General features: G+C 43.6%; 1 protein-coding gene across 3 annotated transcripts in view; it reads left to right on the forward strand.

Moving 5' to 3' along the window:
• ADGRA1 (adhesion G protein-coupled receptor A1) overlaps positions 1–17,039 on the forward strand; it is a 570,817-nt gene that overhangs the window by 151,828 nt on the left and 401,950 nt on the right. The gene's annotated exons all lie outside the window — the stretch shown is intronic.

Raw genomic sequence — 17,039 nt, forward strand, 5'->3', positions numbered from 1 at the left:
AAGACTGGAGTTCAAGAAGCTATGACAGACCGGCAGGAACACAGCAAGACTGGAGTCCAGACTGAAACATGAGGCTAACAACACAGTATAACTGGCAGGGCTACACAGGTCCAGATCCTTTATCAAGGCTTCTGGTAAGGTATCCTGGTTGAGAAAGCCGCCCTGTGTGCGGCGAAACGCGTTCCAAAAGGACATTTGAAAGGACACCCCTGCTACCGCTTCACCCGCTATCTTCAGAGCCGGCTTCACGACATCCTCCAGCTGCAGACTTACACCCATCATCACAGATGCAGTGGCAGAGAGCCGTGTGAGCCATACAACCTGGGAGGTCTGCACTAAAGGAGACGGCTGCTGTCGGGACAACACAAACGGCTGAGTCCCTGCACAAGCCCAGGATAGCCGAGCGGTACAAGGGGTGAGCGAGTGCTGCAGCGCACTTTTGTCAATTGACTGACTTTCAGTTTGAATCTACTGCCGTGCGGCAAGAACTTTGTGGAGGCAGGACGGACACTGTCTATCTCATCAACTAGACAGAAGTCCTTGCCCCCATCTGCACGGGCACATGTACACCAAAATAGAGTGTCTTCTTGCCAAAACTTAATGCGCATAAAAGCCTTCATCTAAATCCATATGGTCTTTTTCTTTGGACGATTCTGTTCCCTAACAAGAACTTTATTGGGACCCATTCGGTAGCTATATCCCCGATAAGAAAAGGATTAATATATATGGTCGTGTTCACATCCCAGTGGTAATAATTTTGTTGCACCAATTAATGTGCTTTTAATAACTGTACTGTTTGTATTTGTATTGCTTGTTTGTTTTAAAAAATTGTCATTCATCTTGTTTACCTTTGAGCGCCCCACATATTTCCTTTTTTTCTTGTAGTTTTAGAGGTTGGCAATCCTCTTATGTGGTGACTGCAGGGTAGCAAGTTACAACACTTAAGCAGCCCATACACGCTGCTATGAGGGCGTGCTTTCCGTGCTGTACTAGCACAGATCACATTGCATTGCATTGCATGTGCATCCGTTGTGCATGCAATGCGATGCAATTTCTGATTCTGACACTGACTATGCTAACTACGCTGGCCGCGGGAACACTACGCTGATTCTGAAAGCGCCGCTACGCTAACTACATACCGGGCACCCAGCTACTACACAAGTACCAAAGAAATACACTTCTAAATAAAGAAATAAAGAAGGGGGGATGCAGATATTGACTATGGGCATGTAAGACAGTATAGTGAGGAACAGGCAAGTAAGAGATTGGAGGTTGGAGAAGGGGGGTTGGGGAGTAAAACTAGAGTCCATAAGAAATCAATAGAGCATTGAGATCTCAACCAAACCTTAACGGAATAAAATAAAAATAAACATAAACTGAAATGCTTACTGCCTAATGCAAGAAGCTTAGTAGGAAAAATCGGGGAACTGGAAACTGTGGTCACTAGGGACGATTATGATATTATTGGTATAACAGAAGCATGGTGTAATGAGTCACAAAACTGGGCATTAAACATGGAGGGATATACTCTCTACAGAAAAGACAGTGAAAATAGAAGGTGTGTGGGGGGGGGTGCCTTGACGTAAAAAATAACTTAACACCGCGTGAGTAAGAAATGAGCTCAGGTATAGATGAAGATAACACGGAGGCCGTGTGGGCAGAGATAACTAAGAATAAAATTTGGTACTTGTTTCCTAGCACGGTGCCCGTCGGGTCCCATCGCATAGCATAACTTAAGGTATGCGATGGGACCCGATCACACCCGACCGACCCGATTTTCGGGGTTTAAAGACGTTCTAATACAATTTTAAAATCGTCGCATCGCATGCCATTACAATGGCATGCGATGCGATGCGACCGACCAGATTTTATATTGTACAGCCACCCTGATGGCTGATTACAATGTAAAATGCCCCCCCCCCCCAGACCTGATGGGTAATTGCTATGTCAAATGCCCCCGCATTGTTAACGCCATGCCACAATCAACCAACGTGGCGAGCCCGCGAGGGGTGGCGGTACGCGTCCTCCGACCTTTTCCTACCGCCACTATCCACGTCGGCGTGGAGTTGATTTTATATAGTGTGGCGAGCGCAGCAAGCCACCGAGCCCGAAGTGTGGCGAGCGCAGCAAGCCCGTGAGGGGAAGCTGAAAACATGTGAAGTAATCCGTGTCCCCTCGCGGGGCTCGCCACGCTTCGGGCTCACCACACTATATAAAATCAACTCCACGCCGACGTGGATAGTGGCAGTATGAAAAGGTCAGAGGATGCGTGCTTCGGGTTGGCGTTGATCGTGGCATGGCGTTAACAATGATGGGGCATTTGACATAGTAATTACCCATCAGGGTGGGTATACAATTAAAAATTGGGTCTGGGGGGGTGGGGGCATTTTACATTGTAATAAGCCAACAGGTTGGCTGTACAATTAAAAATTGGGTCAAATTGGTCGCATCGCATGCGATCTGGTCGCATGCGATGCAATGCGACTTATTTTTCAGACCCGATGCCTTCCAAAGTAAATTGGTGGCGCCGTGCTAGGAAACATGTACCTAAAATTTTAATAGGGGTATGCTACAGACCGCCGAACGTGAATGATAGGGACGAGTCTCTACTTTTAAACCAAATCAAAAAATCGTCAGATCAGGGGCAGGTGCTAATTATAGGGGATTTTAACTTAGCAGACATTGATTGGAAAAATGAGACATGTAAATCAGCAAAAAGCAGTGGGTTCCTAAGCTTACTCAAGGACCAGTTTATCACACAACTTCTAATGAGGCACTATTGGATTTAGTATTAACAAATAACATAGATTTAGTTTCAAACACCAAAGTAATTGAACATCTAGGGAACAGTGACCACAACATGGTTTCACTAGAAATAAACTTCTGTAAACTACAATATACAGTGCCGGCAAAAAGACTAAACTTCATAAAAGCTCATTTCGAATTATTCAGGGAAGCTTTAAAAGAAATTGAGTGGGAAGCGGTATTTGAGGGGATGAATGCAGAGGAAATGTGGGATACACTAAAATATGTTCTTGAATCATTAACTATTAAATACATACCAAAAGTCAATAAGGGTAAATTCAATAAAAAAATGCCATCATGGTTGGACAAAAAAGTAAGGAAAGCAATCAACAATAAAACAAGAGCGTTTAAACTCTATAAAGATAACGTAAATGAGGAGGCATTTAAGTACAAAGAATCAAACAAAATGTGTAAAGGAGTAATCAAAGTAGCTAAAGGGGAAAATAAAGAGCGCATAGCCACTGAAAGAAAAAACAATCCCAAGAAGTTTTTCAAGTACATAAATAGTAAGTGAATAATTAAAGAGAACATAGGCCCATTAACTGATATCAATAGTAAAAGTTTTACAGAGCATAAGAAAAAAGCAGAACTGTTAAATGGGTTCTTCTCCTCAGTGTTTACTAGGGAAGAGCAGACAGTGGAACGCACAAGTAACACAAATGGGACGAACAAGCCGGATCTCAATATTGCTTTCACGACCGATGAGATAATTTTGCTGTTTAGCAAAATCAAAACAAACAAATCACCAGGGCTGGATGGGATTCATCCTAGGGTACTAATGGAATTAAGGGAGGAACTACCGACCCCTCTATATTACATTTTTGATAATTCACTACCATCAGGTAAGATACCAAAAGACTGGAGAATAGCAGAGGTAGTGCCATTATTCAAAAAAGGGATGACCCAGCTAATTACAGACCTGTGAGCTTAACATCAGTAGTGGGTAAAATATTTGAAGGATTTTGAAGGGATGGTATCCAGGAATATTTAGACCTTAATAGTTTACTCAGTATTAACCAACAAGGGTTCGTGAAAAATCGTTCATGCCAAACTAGCTTACTAGGCTTCTATGAGGATGTTAGCAACCTTGATAATGGAAACGCTGTAGATGTGGTCTTCCTAGATTTTGCTAAAACTTTTGCTACAGTATCACACAAGAGGTTGATAAATAAAATGGAGGACCTGGGATTAGGGGCAAGAATCTGTAGATGAGTAGGGAACTGGCTGTGAAATAGAGAACAAAGAGTGGTTGTGAACAGTGCCGTATGAAATATGAAACCAGTACTAAGTGGAGTGCCAGAGGGTTCGGTACTAGGGCCCATTTTATTTAACATATTTATTCACGATATTGGGCTGGGATTACTCAGCAATGTATCCATCTTTGCTGATGACACAAAATTGAGTAGAGTTATTAAATCATCAGAGGATGTCTCCGCGCTTCAAAACGATTTTAACAATGTAGATGAGTGGGCAAAAAAAGTGGAAGATGAGGTTCAATTTGGATAAATGCAAGGTTATGCACCTTGGGAGACATAACCAGTGTGCTAGTTACAACCTAAGCAGGGAGGCGTTGGGTAATTCAGTACTTGAAAAGTATCTAGGAGTCCAAATAGATAACAAAATGGGGTGTAGTGCTTAATGTCACATAGCAACAAAAAAGGCCAACAGAATTCTAGCATGTATTAAAATAAGCATGGAAACTAGGGATTCAAAAAATAATTATGCAACTGTACAAAGCATTGGTTAGACCTCACCTTGAATATGGAGTACAATTCTGGGCCCACACTATAAAAAGGACATCATAGAATTAGAAAAAAATACAAAGAAGAGCAACAAAGCTAATTAGGAGAATGGAGAATTTAAGCTACGCAGAGAGATTGAACAATTTGGGACTATTTACACTAGACAAGAGACGTTTAAGGGGGGACATGCTCAACATGTACAAAGATATCAGGGGCCAATATAAGGAACTGATAAGCACCCTTTTTACTGCAACAAAAGAATCTAGGACACGTGGGCACAAGTTTAGTTTAGAAGAAAGAAGATTTTGTTCCCTTAGTAGGAAAAATGTCTTTACGGTCAGAGCAGTCAAATTGTGGAAGTCTCTTCCTGGAGTGGTGGTGTTGGCAGACACATTAAATATGTTTAAAATAAGGTTGGACAAACATTTATTGGTTACAAACATCCAAGGGTACTGTCACGGACCCACAGGTCGCCTGCTCCGATACGTCAATCTGAGCAGCTCCGGCCGTGACTGGGGTTCACTTTGGACTCTTGGGTCCTTTACTTGAGGTACACTGCCACCAGCCAAAACCTGATTTTAGCGCTTGAAACTGTGCAAGGGGCGGCTTGGCTCGCACCTGACCGCACAATACAATATACAAATGGTAACACGCTGGAGCGTTCTCTTCTGAGGCTAATGAGTCTTAAGAACACAGAAACAGGACTGAGAATATGTATTATTTATTCCTAGAAACACTACAGAGCTTTAAAAAATGGTTACAAGATATTACAATGATTTTAAAAGTACACACAAGATTAAATGCAATTTCAGAAATAAAATAAAAGGGAAAAATGACAGAACCGTATCTTACACTTAAGTACCAATCCTGACCTGGGGGGGGTTCTCCACAAGAAATCTTACAGCCTGTTTGCTACACCCCCAGGTAGTGACAACCGGGTATTCAAAGGTACAGAGGTTTTATCTGCAGCCTCCCTCATCCCTCCCACCCTTGGGATTTTTAACCATTCCCTTGCTGAGCCTAGGGAAGGTCCCTAGATATAGGATCTTTCCCATAAAGAATTTGTCCCTGCTTTGAAGTAGATTTTATACATTCCTCAAGTGATAAGAGGTAATTTAGTGGAGGGCCAGAGCAACTTTGGCCTGTTGGCTGGACACTATTGCTCTCCCCCCCAATCTGGTTTATAAGGAGTCTCAGATCTTTATCTTACATCCTAACTCCAGAGGAGTCCACAGATGTCAAACAGAGGGAATACAGGCCTCAAACCAGGGTCACCTACAGTCTACCCACATAATAAAAGACATGTCCTGATTCCGATACTCACAGGAGACATAACTTTACAACAATATCAGACATACATTGATCGAACAGATAATCATAACAGGAGGCATACGTTAATTTGATCAATCACCTGATCTAATCGTTACAGGTACTAATAAGAATCATAACCTGTCTTTAAAAATATCAGAATATACTATATAAATGTAAGGGTTCTGGGAGTGTCCCTGCCAAACCTAACTCCGTTGCCTCTCACTGGAGTCGACGGACGTGTGCAGGGCTAGGCTTTGCCTGTACCCGTCCCGGCTAGAAGGGCAAATTAGGTCCGCCCAGACTCCGTTACAGGCAGGTCTTATGTACAGACAACACGTCCGCCGAGGCCAGAAGAGAGCATGGGGACAAGCTAACTACTGTCCATAAGAAATGGGGAACTCCCAGCAACCCCAGGGGAGCAACAATGCTCAGGAGATGAGACACAATAAAAATGAATGCACCGGTACCTATAGTGCCAATACAGGGTGTAGGTGTAACAATACACTGAGGTATAATAAGCAGCTGAAACAATGCCAAACAATGATCTGGTGGGTAATCTCCAACTTATCTGTAAGATGTACACAGCAGGGAAGTAGGGACACCACAGCATAGACTGGCAGGACAACCCAGAACGGGTACACTGGATTGCAGGGATGACACTCTGGAAACACGGCACACCAAACAAGCTGGACAGGCGAGGGTTAACCACCGGGAACACTCTGGATACAAGAGGCTATGACAGACCGGCAGGAACACAGCAACACTGGAGTTCAAGAAGCTATGACAGACCGGCAGGAACACAGCAAGACTGGAGTCCAGACTGAAACATGAGGCTAACAACACAGTATAACTGGCAGGGCTACACAGGTCCAGATCCTTTATCAAGGCTTCTGGTAAGGTATCCTGGTTGAGAAAGCCGCCCTGTGTGCGGCGAAACGCATTCCAAAAGGACATTTGAAAGGACACCCCCGCTACCGCTTCACCCGCTATCTTCAGAGCCGGCTTCATGACATCCTCCAGCTGCAGACTTACACCCATCATCACAGACGCAGTGGCAGAGCGCCGTGTGAGCCATACAACCTGGAAGGTCTGCACTAAAGGAGGCAGCTGCTGTCGGGACAACACAAACGGCTGAGTCCCTGCACAAGCCCAGGACAGCCGAGCGGTACAAGGGGTGAGCGAGCGCTGCGGCGCACTTTTGTCAATTGACTGACTTTCAATTTGAATCTACTGCTGTGCGGCAAGAACTTTGTGGAGGCAGGACGGACACTGTCTATCTCATCAACTAGACAGAAGTCCTTGCCCCCAACTGCACGGGCACATGTACACCAAAATAGAGTGTCTTCTTGCCAAAACTTAATGCGCATAAAAGCCTTCATCTAAATCCATATGGTCTTTTTCTTTGGACGATTCTAGTCCCTAACAAGAACTTTATTGGGACCCATTCGGTAGCTATATCCCCGATAAGAAAAGCATTAATATATATGGTCGTGTTCACATCCCAGTGGTAATAATTTTGTTGCACCAATTAATGTGCTTTTAATAACTGTACTGTTTGTATTTGTATTGCTTGTTTGTTTTAAAAAATTGTCATTCATCTTGTTTACCTTTGAGCGCCCCACATATTTCCTTTTTTTCTTGTAGTTTTAGAGGTTGGCAATCCTCTTATGTGGTGGCTGCAGGGTAGCAAGTTACAACACTTAGCCTCCAGCGCCTAAGACTTACTTTCTGGTATTCTTTCTGGTAATTAGCGCAGCTGTGCACTCCAAGCTAGCAGCCTGATAATTACACTCCTCTGCCCAACTGACACATTATTGAGAGAGCTGCAATGGCACAGGCTGACCAGTGGAGGCCACCAGTGAGTAAACACAATAAAAGCTGAAATGATCCCATGCCAGGCAAGGCAGATAGGAGTCATTACTGATGACTCCTAACAGTAACAAGGGATAAGCTATTAAAACCTAGGTTGAACTCAATGGACACAAGTCTTTATTCAGCCTTATCTACTATGTAACTATGTAAAGTTTTTAATTTTTTGCAAACAGTATGCATTTTTTTAAACATAGCTTTACTTTGCTTTTAAGCTTTGTTAACATACATTTGTTTAATTTTTATTTTCCAAGTTTTTTTTTACTTTACATAACATAACCTGCTTTAATTTGCATGCTTTTTTAATTCCTATAACTTTACTTTGCATAACTTGCATAGAGAATATAAATCAAAACAAAGGGAAAACACACAAAAAACCATTCAGACTACAATACCATCATCATTGGAGTCATCAGCAGGGTTACCCACAGTTGTTGAGGGCCCAGGTAAGGGAGAGGATGGCAAGGAAATTACATAACTTGTAGGGGGAGTGCTACTGGGTGTAGCTTTTGAGAAGAATCCGGTCAGTGTGGTCTGCTTATCTTTAGCTTCTTTTCTTCATAAATTTCATGATAGCATTGTAAAAGTTCGTTCATTTGGCTTGGTGTTCCACTTTCGTGAATGTTTCAACATTAGGGTCCATACCCTCAAGCTGTCACATACAGTAGCCGCATTCACTTTTGAGAACACACCAGCTAACCCCTTTACAGTGAACTTCTTTTCTACTTCTGCTCTTTCCTCTTCTTCTCCTTCTTGCTCTTCCAAGTGCTGCTGTGCTTCCAATTCAATTAGATCTTCGTTTGTTACCTCTCCCTCAACATATTCCACTAATTCTTCAATATCTTCCACTTCCACATCTAAATTAAGCTTGTTAGCCAGCTCCACAGTGTTTTGATTTATGACATCGACAAGTTCATCTGTGTCCAACCCTCGACATTATTCACGAAACGTTTTAGACATTTTTTCCATATGCCTTGCATACAATTTTCTGTCACTTCCTCCCAAGCTGTTTCAATGTTCTTTCTGCAGTGTAAAATGTTGTATGACTTCCAAAAGTCACGAAGGGTTACTTCATCATTTTCTCTTGCTGATACAAGTTTGGAAAAAGTGGTGCACAAATAGTATGCCTTGAACGTGGCTATAGCCCCTTGGTCCATTGGCTGTAGCATAGCGGTTGTGTTTTACATCCTGGTTTACATCCTCAAGATGTTGAGGGTGTCCTGGGCAATTATCAAGCAGGAGGATAATATGAAAGGGAACACCCTGTTGCAGACAATATCGCTTGACCTGATGTATGAAGCAGTTGATGAACCAATCTTCAAATAAAGCTTGTGTCATCCATGCCTTGCTGTTTGCACGGTAGTAAACGGGCAGCATGTGCTTACTAATCTGCTTCAATGCACGTGGGTTCATGAAGCGATAGATGAGCAAAGGCTTTAACTTGAAAACAGCAACATTTACTCCTAACAATAAAGTGACTCTGTCCTTAAAAGCCTTGAAGCCGGGCATTGTTTTAGCTTCCGTGTGTATGTAGGACCTTTCAGGCATTTTTTTTCCAAAAAAGGCCAGTTTCATCCACATTGAAGATCTGTTCTGGACAGTAGCTGCTTGCCTTGATGAATTCATCAAATTCATCCACAAATTTTCCTGCTGCTTCTACATCAGCACTTGCAGCCTCACCGCTGATACTGCGATTATGCAGGTTGAATCTGCGACGAAACCTTTGAAACCATCCATTGCTTGCTGTAAATGTACCTGTTGATTCTTCCCCTTCACGCACCTTCAAAGTCTGGAAGATACTTTGAGCCTTGGCTTGAATTATTGAAAGGCTCAGTGGCATTCTTTTTGTATGTGGTCATCAAACCAGATTGCCAGTAATTTCTCCATTTCACGAATGAGGCCTTTCCGCTGCCTAGTTATTATGGCTTTAAATCCTGTTGATGCTTTCACTGCCTCCTTCACTCTATCCTTATCCTTCAAGATTGTTGAAATGGTTGAATGTGCCAGCTCCAACTCACTTGCAATCTTTTTCACTTTCTATCCAGCTTCATGATCGTTTATTATCCTCATTTTCAGCTGAAGATCAATAGCCCTCCTTTTCTTGCCACTTTCTCCTGTCATACTTCTCCTTTTCTCTGTCATGACTCACTGAGACGCTGTGCGTGCGCAGCAGGTCACTAAACAGTCTGGGAGGGTCGTAACTGCGAGTGGGTAGGTTGATAGTTCGAGCAGTCGCAGCGCGGACGCTAAAAGAAAGCCGGGTCGTAAGTCTGGGCAGTCGGTAAACAGGTACAGTAGGTCGTTAAATGAGGAATGTCTGTACTGCAAGTAACTAAGGCTTAAACCAAAGCTAAGCACACACACTAACCGATAACCTCCATGAGCGATATTGGCAGTGTTGTCCATTGAACTACTGGGCAAACAATATAGAACATACACAATGAACAATATCACTAATGATATAGTTCAGTCATCTCATCATGCCCCCACTCTGTACATAACGTCATTGATGATATTGCTTCCAAGGATATATAGCTTCCAAGATGTAGTGCTTAAGGTTAATAATTCATAGTTTTAATTGAGGGCGGTAGTCTTTAGATGATGAGAAGGTGTGGGGTTCAGTAGGATAGGCCTCCTCTTTACACTTTACATTTAAATTTACCCATCATACTGTTTGTCAGTTTGTATTTTTATGCCATACTGCATAGCACTCAACATAATTAACAGTGGAGTCTTTGGAACACTGTGGTCATTGGCTGGTATGACGAATAAGGATGGATTGTTATGCCAAAGTGGGGCAGTTGGCATCTCTGATAGTGGGGCAGATGTACTAAGGGTGGAGAAGAGATAAACTGGAGATAAAGTGGAGATAAAATGAAAGGAGATAAAGCACCAGCCAATCAACTCCCAACTGTCATTTTCAAACACATTTCATAGGCTGGTGCTTTATCTCCTTTCACTTTATCTCCACTTTATCACCAGTTTATCTCTTCTCCAGGCTTAATACGGATTCAGTATTGAATCCCGGCGGTCGGGATCCCGGCGTTCAGAATCCCGACGCCGGAATCCCGACAGCCGAAATGCCGACAAGGGGGGGACGTGGATCGCCCCCCCTTGCGGGCTCGCTGCGCTCGCCACGCAGCGGGCCCGGTGCCTCGCTACGCTCGGCACGCTATTTTATTCTCCCTCCAGGGGTGTCGTGGACACCCCAGGAGGGAGAAAGTGTCGGCATTTCGGCGGTCGGGATTCCGGCGTCGGGATTCTGAACGCCGGGATCCCGACCGCCGGGATCTTAACTGCATCCCCTTAATACATCTGCCCCGTTGTGTTTTATGCTAGATCTATCTATGATAGATAGAAGACAGACAGGAAACCACTGCTCTTTGACAGCCACTGTGAGCGCAGTTGTGCCCTCCTCCCTTTGATATGACATGTTGGGTCAGGGTAATTCTCACCCACCCACCCCCCACCCCCTATTTTATTTAGTAGCATCTAATTGTCCATAGTCAAGGGTATGTACTGCTTTATTGACAATCTTAGTAGCAAACCCCCTGGGCAACCTATAATGTGATGACCAAAAAACAGAAGCAGCTTATTTTATCATTTGTCCTGAAAATCTCCCTGACTTTCAGTATTGGGTTGACTGCACCTATCCTAAAAGAAAGTGTCAGTAGATATTACCTACAAATGTGCAGGCCTGTGATTCTCTGTATAACACATTGCTTTTTGTTAGTATTCAGTAGATTTATAAATGATTTAATCTAGACTCAAATTAATGCCAAGAGCTATTTGTCATTGGATATAAATCAAAAAAAGATGTTCTCGACCTTATCGATCACCTTTCCAAAAGTTAAAGAAGATGTATTTTAAAATATATATCACAAGTCTGTGGATTATTCTGTGCTTGGAAGTGAATGTTGTGTAAATGGCTGGAAACCTTTTAAGCCCTTTAAATATATTACTATTGAAGACATTTGTTTCTAAGGTATTCTCACATTGATGCATCTGTGCAGGCTTGTAATCTCTTATGGAAGAGGTCTTCATATAGCTCGTGTCAAACAGACAGGCAAGAAGGCGCAGGGTACTAGTTTAAAGAGACGCTTCTGTTGCTTCCATTTCAAAGTTAGATATTTGAGTGGCTTTGACAGCCGTGTTCTTAAGTTGTTATTGTAGGAAGGGTGGAATTCTATAGATGGTTTTCTTTATCAGTTTGACAAAAGCAATAGTATATAAACAGGGAATTAGAGCTCACTCGTCCTTGTGCAATATATTGGGGTTGTCTCTTTGGAATACATAGAATAACCAACAGATGGATTACCGGCGGTCAGAATACCACCGCCAGCAACCTGATGAAGGGAATCCGGACAGGGGATTTGTAAGTATACTTATCTTCCCCCTGCCCCCTCTCTTCCTACAGACTTAACATAATGCCTCCCCCCTGTCCTGCAGACTAAACCTCACCCCCTTATCAGCGCCTAACCCTAACCAACTCCACCCATAGCCTAACTGTAAGTCCCCTGCTAGTGCCTACAACTAACACTTTCCAAGCTTGGTTTGACACAAATTTCACATCAGAAAATGTAATTGCTCCTAGCTGAACCTGGCCCTATCTCCACCTCTGCACCTAAGACCCTCTCTGCACCTAAGTCCCCTGCTAGTGCCTACAACTAACACTTTCCAAGCCTCATTGCCTTGGTTCAACACAAATTTCACATCAGAAAATGTAATTGCTCCTAGCTGAACCTGACCCTCCACTCTCTGCACCTAAGCCCTGGAACCCTCAGGAAGTGGATCCCCCCCTTGGGGGCTCGCTGCACTCGCCACGCAACGGGCCTGGTGCCTCGCTATGCTCTGCACACTATTTTATTCTCCCTTTAGGGGTGTCGTGGACACCCCTAGAGGGACAAAGTGCCGGCATTGCGGTGGTCTGGATTCTGGCGTTGGTATTTCGACCGTCGGGATTCCAACCGCCAGGATTTTGACCGCATCCCATATATATCTGGCAGTGTGACTACAGTATCTTTCTGGTCATATCTGATGCGCACAAATTTGATATATGATCTTCCTGTTATATGGATCTGTGTTTGCCTGCTTCATACTACTGTTAAAGTGTTAGAAGCTTGGTTAGAGTCCTCACCACATCACATTAGGCTACCCTCAGGCTACACTTAAATGCTAGAAACTACTAATATTGCTTTTAAGTGCAAAATTTAGACAGGACCAAAGCAGCCAACACATCCCAGCTGTGTCTCTTGCACTGGACAGGTAAAATATAATTTCTGTATAATATAATTTGCCCTGCTTTATGGTGGTGATCATCTACAAGATCTCACATTCTGCAATTGACAGCTTTGAGGCTATTAGCCCATTTTTTTTCCAATGGCCCAGCTGCCTCTGATGTATCAGTTCTGCTGTACATTTTACCACATTTATCCGGGCTTGGGAACTGGGTTATGGCCTCCCTCCTATTCTTTCCCACCAGACATTCCCATGTTCTAGTGGTCTCATTACTCCTTTCTCAAACTGGCAGTTCCTGTGGTCTCACTGCTGCCGTGGCTTGGTGGTCTCAGTGATAGTCTCATTCCTCTTCTCTAACACCAGCTGTTCCCAGTGTCTGGTGGTCTCACTGATGGCCTGTGAAGTCACTTTAGCCCTCTCCTTCCTCCATGCTAATATAAACTGTAGCCCTCTCCTTCCATTAAGAAGCTGTCTACTACATTGGGCCACCTTCCATGCAACATGGTGCATGTCATGGAGATAATGCCTCAGTGCCTATTGTTTGACAACATTGCTAAGGTCTCTTGATGACATGAGATCATGTGGAATAAACACCTTCAGCACTCTTATGAGTAACACCATGTCCCAACTTTTAAAACAGTTTCTTCAGTATTTTTTATTTATCAGCTTCTTCTGGATGTGTTTTATTGCAATGAGTTTATACAGTGACTCTGCATATTGGGGTATCCCCCAGTAGCTGCTCCCAGGTCTCTGGTGTTAAACCCCAGGTGGGGTGCGCAGGTTTGCGGACAGGCAGCTGCACCCGATGACCAGTGGTGCTCTGCATCTTGGGAAGAATGGTAATAAGCTGGGCATCTTATTACCGTTTCATTATGGTGCTGATATCGCTGCCTGGGTAGTGCTGTTACTGCTTTATCAGCTCGCGTGCGGAGAATTCTGTCATTTCTGTGGCAGCTTTTTCTGTCGTATAGAAAATGAAATAAAGTGTTGAACCAATAGTCTGCCTCAAAAGGTTTAATGAGTTCTTCCAGCTTGAGTCACCAAGAAATCCATGGCTGGTGTGTCCGGTAACCTGGGTAACTATACCCTTTACCAAATTATCACGAAAAAGGGACTAATGGGCAATTATTTAAAAAATTTTTTTTAAAAACTATGAAAAGCAGAATAATTTCCTGCTTTTCATTTAGGACACAGAGGGAAAATACAGAATTCTGTGTCCATGTCATTGCAGACATGGGCCCGTGAGCATGTGACATTGTGACGCATTTTCCCCGTGGTGACATTGCAGTCCGGTGTCATTTACAGACTGAAAATTTCCACCCAGAAAGAAAGAACTAACGGCCCTTGTTAAATTGCAACAGAATTGCGGATGGATTGCTAATCCCTATCCACTCGTAGATCAATACACAATTCCTGAACCATCAATTAGCAGTCAGGTCTGAATCAGTCCTTTTATATGTAAAATCACTTTTCACTGACTTTATATTCTATGACAGTGGTTCCCAATTTTTTTTTTAATCACTGCACGCCGGTGTATCAGATTTTATTCACGGCACCCCTAGGACAAAATTTTCTTATTCAGAAATTTATAAAAACAATATTAACCCCTTCCCGACGGGGCGTTTTTTGTTAACTTTTTTTTTTTTTTCCTCCTCGCGTTCAAATAAGCGTAACTTTTTTAATTTTCCGGCTATATAGACACATGAGGGCTTTTTTTTTGCGGGACAAGTTGTACTTTTTAATGGTACCATTTACTATACCGTATAATATTCTGGGGAATCAGGAAATAATTCAATGTGGGGTAAAAAGAAAAAAAAACGCAATTCCACAATTTTGCGCTGGTTACGTTTTTTTTGGAGTTCATAGTTCGTTTAAAATGATGGGTTATCTTTATTCTATGGGTCGTTACGATTCCGGTGATACCAAACTTCTATAGTTTTCGTTACGTTTTACCACTAAAAAAAAAATAGAAAATTTTACGGTTTTTCTAATTTGCGTCGCGTCAACATGTTCTGCGGCTTATAACTTTTTTATTTTTCCACCTACGGACCTGGGTGAGGGCTCATTTTTTGCGGGCTGAAGTGTACTTTTTAATTAATACCATTATGGGATATGTGCGACTTTCTGATCTCTTTTAGTTACTTTTTTTTGGGTAGGCGATGCGACCAAAAAACGCAATTTTTTCCGTTTACGCCTTTAACCGTGCGGGATAACTAATGTTATATTTTAATAGATCGGACTTTTAGGAACGCGGCGATACCAAATATGTTTATTTTTTTATTTTTTATTTATTTTTATTTGTGAAATGGGGAAAGGGGGGTGATTTGAAATATTTTTTTATTTTTTTTTTATTTTCTAACTTCTTTTTTTTTTTTTTTTTACTTTTACTACAAGGCCCCCTAGTGTACTTGACCACTAGGGGGCGCGATCGCCTGTACTAGGTTCAGCCATAGAGCTCTATGGCTGAACATAGTGATTTTCAGCACTTCCTATTACATCCTGCCTCAGGCAGGATGTAATAGGAATGCTGACATGGCCAGCACAGGGGTCTACATTAGACCCCTGGCTGCCATGGCAACCGATCGGCACCCTCCGATCTCGCCGCGGGGGGCCCCGATCGGCGCCGGAGGGGGGCGCCCCCCATCCGATCAGCTATTTAAGCACTGCGGGCGCTTTGCCCGCGGTGCTTAAAGGGTTAAACGGCCACGATCGGCGAACTCGCCGCTCGTGGCCGTGAGAGCAGGTACCTGGCTGTAATATACAGCCATTACCTGCTCTCTTTCAAGCCAGCTCACTCCGTGAGCTGGCTTGATTCCCCCGCAACCGTCATATGACGTACATGTACGTCATATGTCGGGAAGGGGTTAATTTCAGTAAACTGTTTTTATATATATATATATATATTTTTTTATATATATATATATATATATATATATATATATATAGATCGCAACAGCTATACAAGCAGCGGCACTCCAAAGGATTTTAAACTGTGCTTTTAATGGTGCTCCGACGTTTCGGGGTGGCGTGACCCCGTTTTCAAGGCAAAAAAATAACAGTGTGTTACACTGTTATTTTTTTGCCTTGAAAACGGGGTCACGCCACCCCGAAACGTCGGAGCACCATTAAAAGCACAGTTTAAAATCCTTTGGAGTGCCGCTGCTTGTATAGCTGTTGCGATCTACAAATTCCCCCAGAGGGCACCCAGGGTGGTTGGACACAGGAGCGAGTGCCGGGCTGAATTACAAATCTATATATATATATATATATATATATATAATCATACTTGGGTTTATTTATGTGGTGAGGGACAATAATTGCTTCTGTGTGTCCACATATTGCATGATAGGCAAAGACAGTGCTTGTGGCTGCCAATTACATTGATCATAAATAATTTTGAATCAGTACTGAACCACCAATCCAAGGCACCCGTGCAAATATCACCCACAGCACACAGGCCCTTATTCAGATCTGTGCGGCCGGAGCCGCACACGGTGCTCCGGCCGCACAAACCAATCCCCGCCCACGATACGGATCGCCACGGCCGTCCGTACACGGACGGCTGGCGATCCGCAAGAAAATGGTGGGGCGTACGCCTCCACCATGGTGGGAGCTGCCCCCTGCATTCGATGGTCGGCGACCATCGAAGGCAGGGCCGCACGCCCCACCAGGTCCCGCAAGCTGAGACCACACGGACAATCGTCCGTGTGATAGCTTGTATGGGGGCTGAGAGCTGACATCCGGCGACGTCAGCTTCCCGCCCCCATCACTGGCGTCATACCCTCATTAGCATGCATACGCCCCGCGTTTGCATGGGAACGCCCATGAAACGCGGGGCGTATGCATAGGGAAATGAGGGTATGAAGCCCCTCACGCCCCTATACGCCCCCTTTGCGGCGGACGAACTACGTCTGCGGCGAATTGGGCTGCACATGCGCAGATTGACCTCTGCGCATGTGCAGACTGAAAACATCGGCGGTACGGCCGCACGCGGGCCGTACCGCACGATTCAGAATAAGGGCCACAGTTATGAATAGGAATGGAATGAAGATGGTCAATATAGTCTGGTAAGTA

This window comes from Crinia signifera, chromosome 6 (genome assembly GCF_055691185.1).
Source record: "Crinia signifera chromosome 6, ASM5569118v1, whole genome shotgun sequence".
Classification (NCBI taxonomy): domain Eukaryota; kingdom Metazoa; phylum Chordata; class Amphibia; order Anura; family Myobatrachidae; genus Crinia; species Crinia signifera.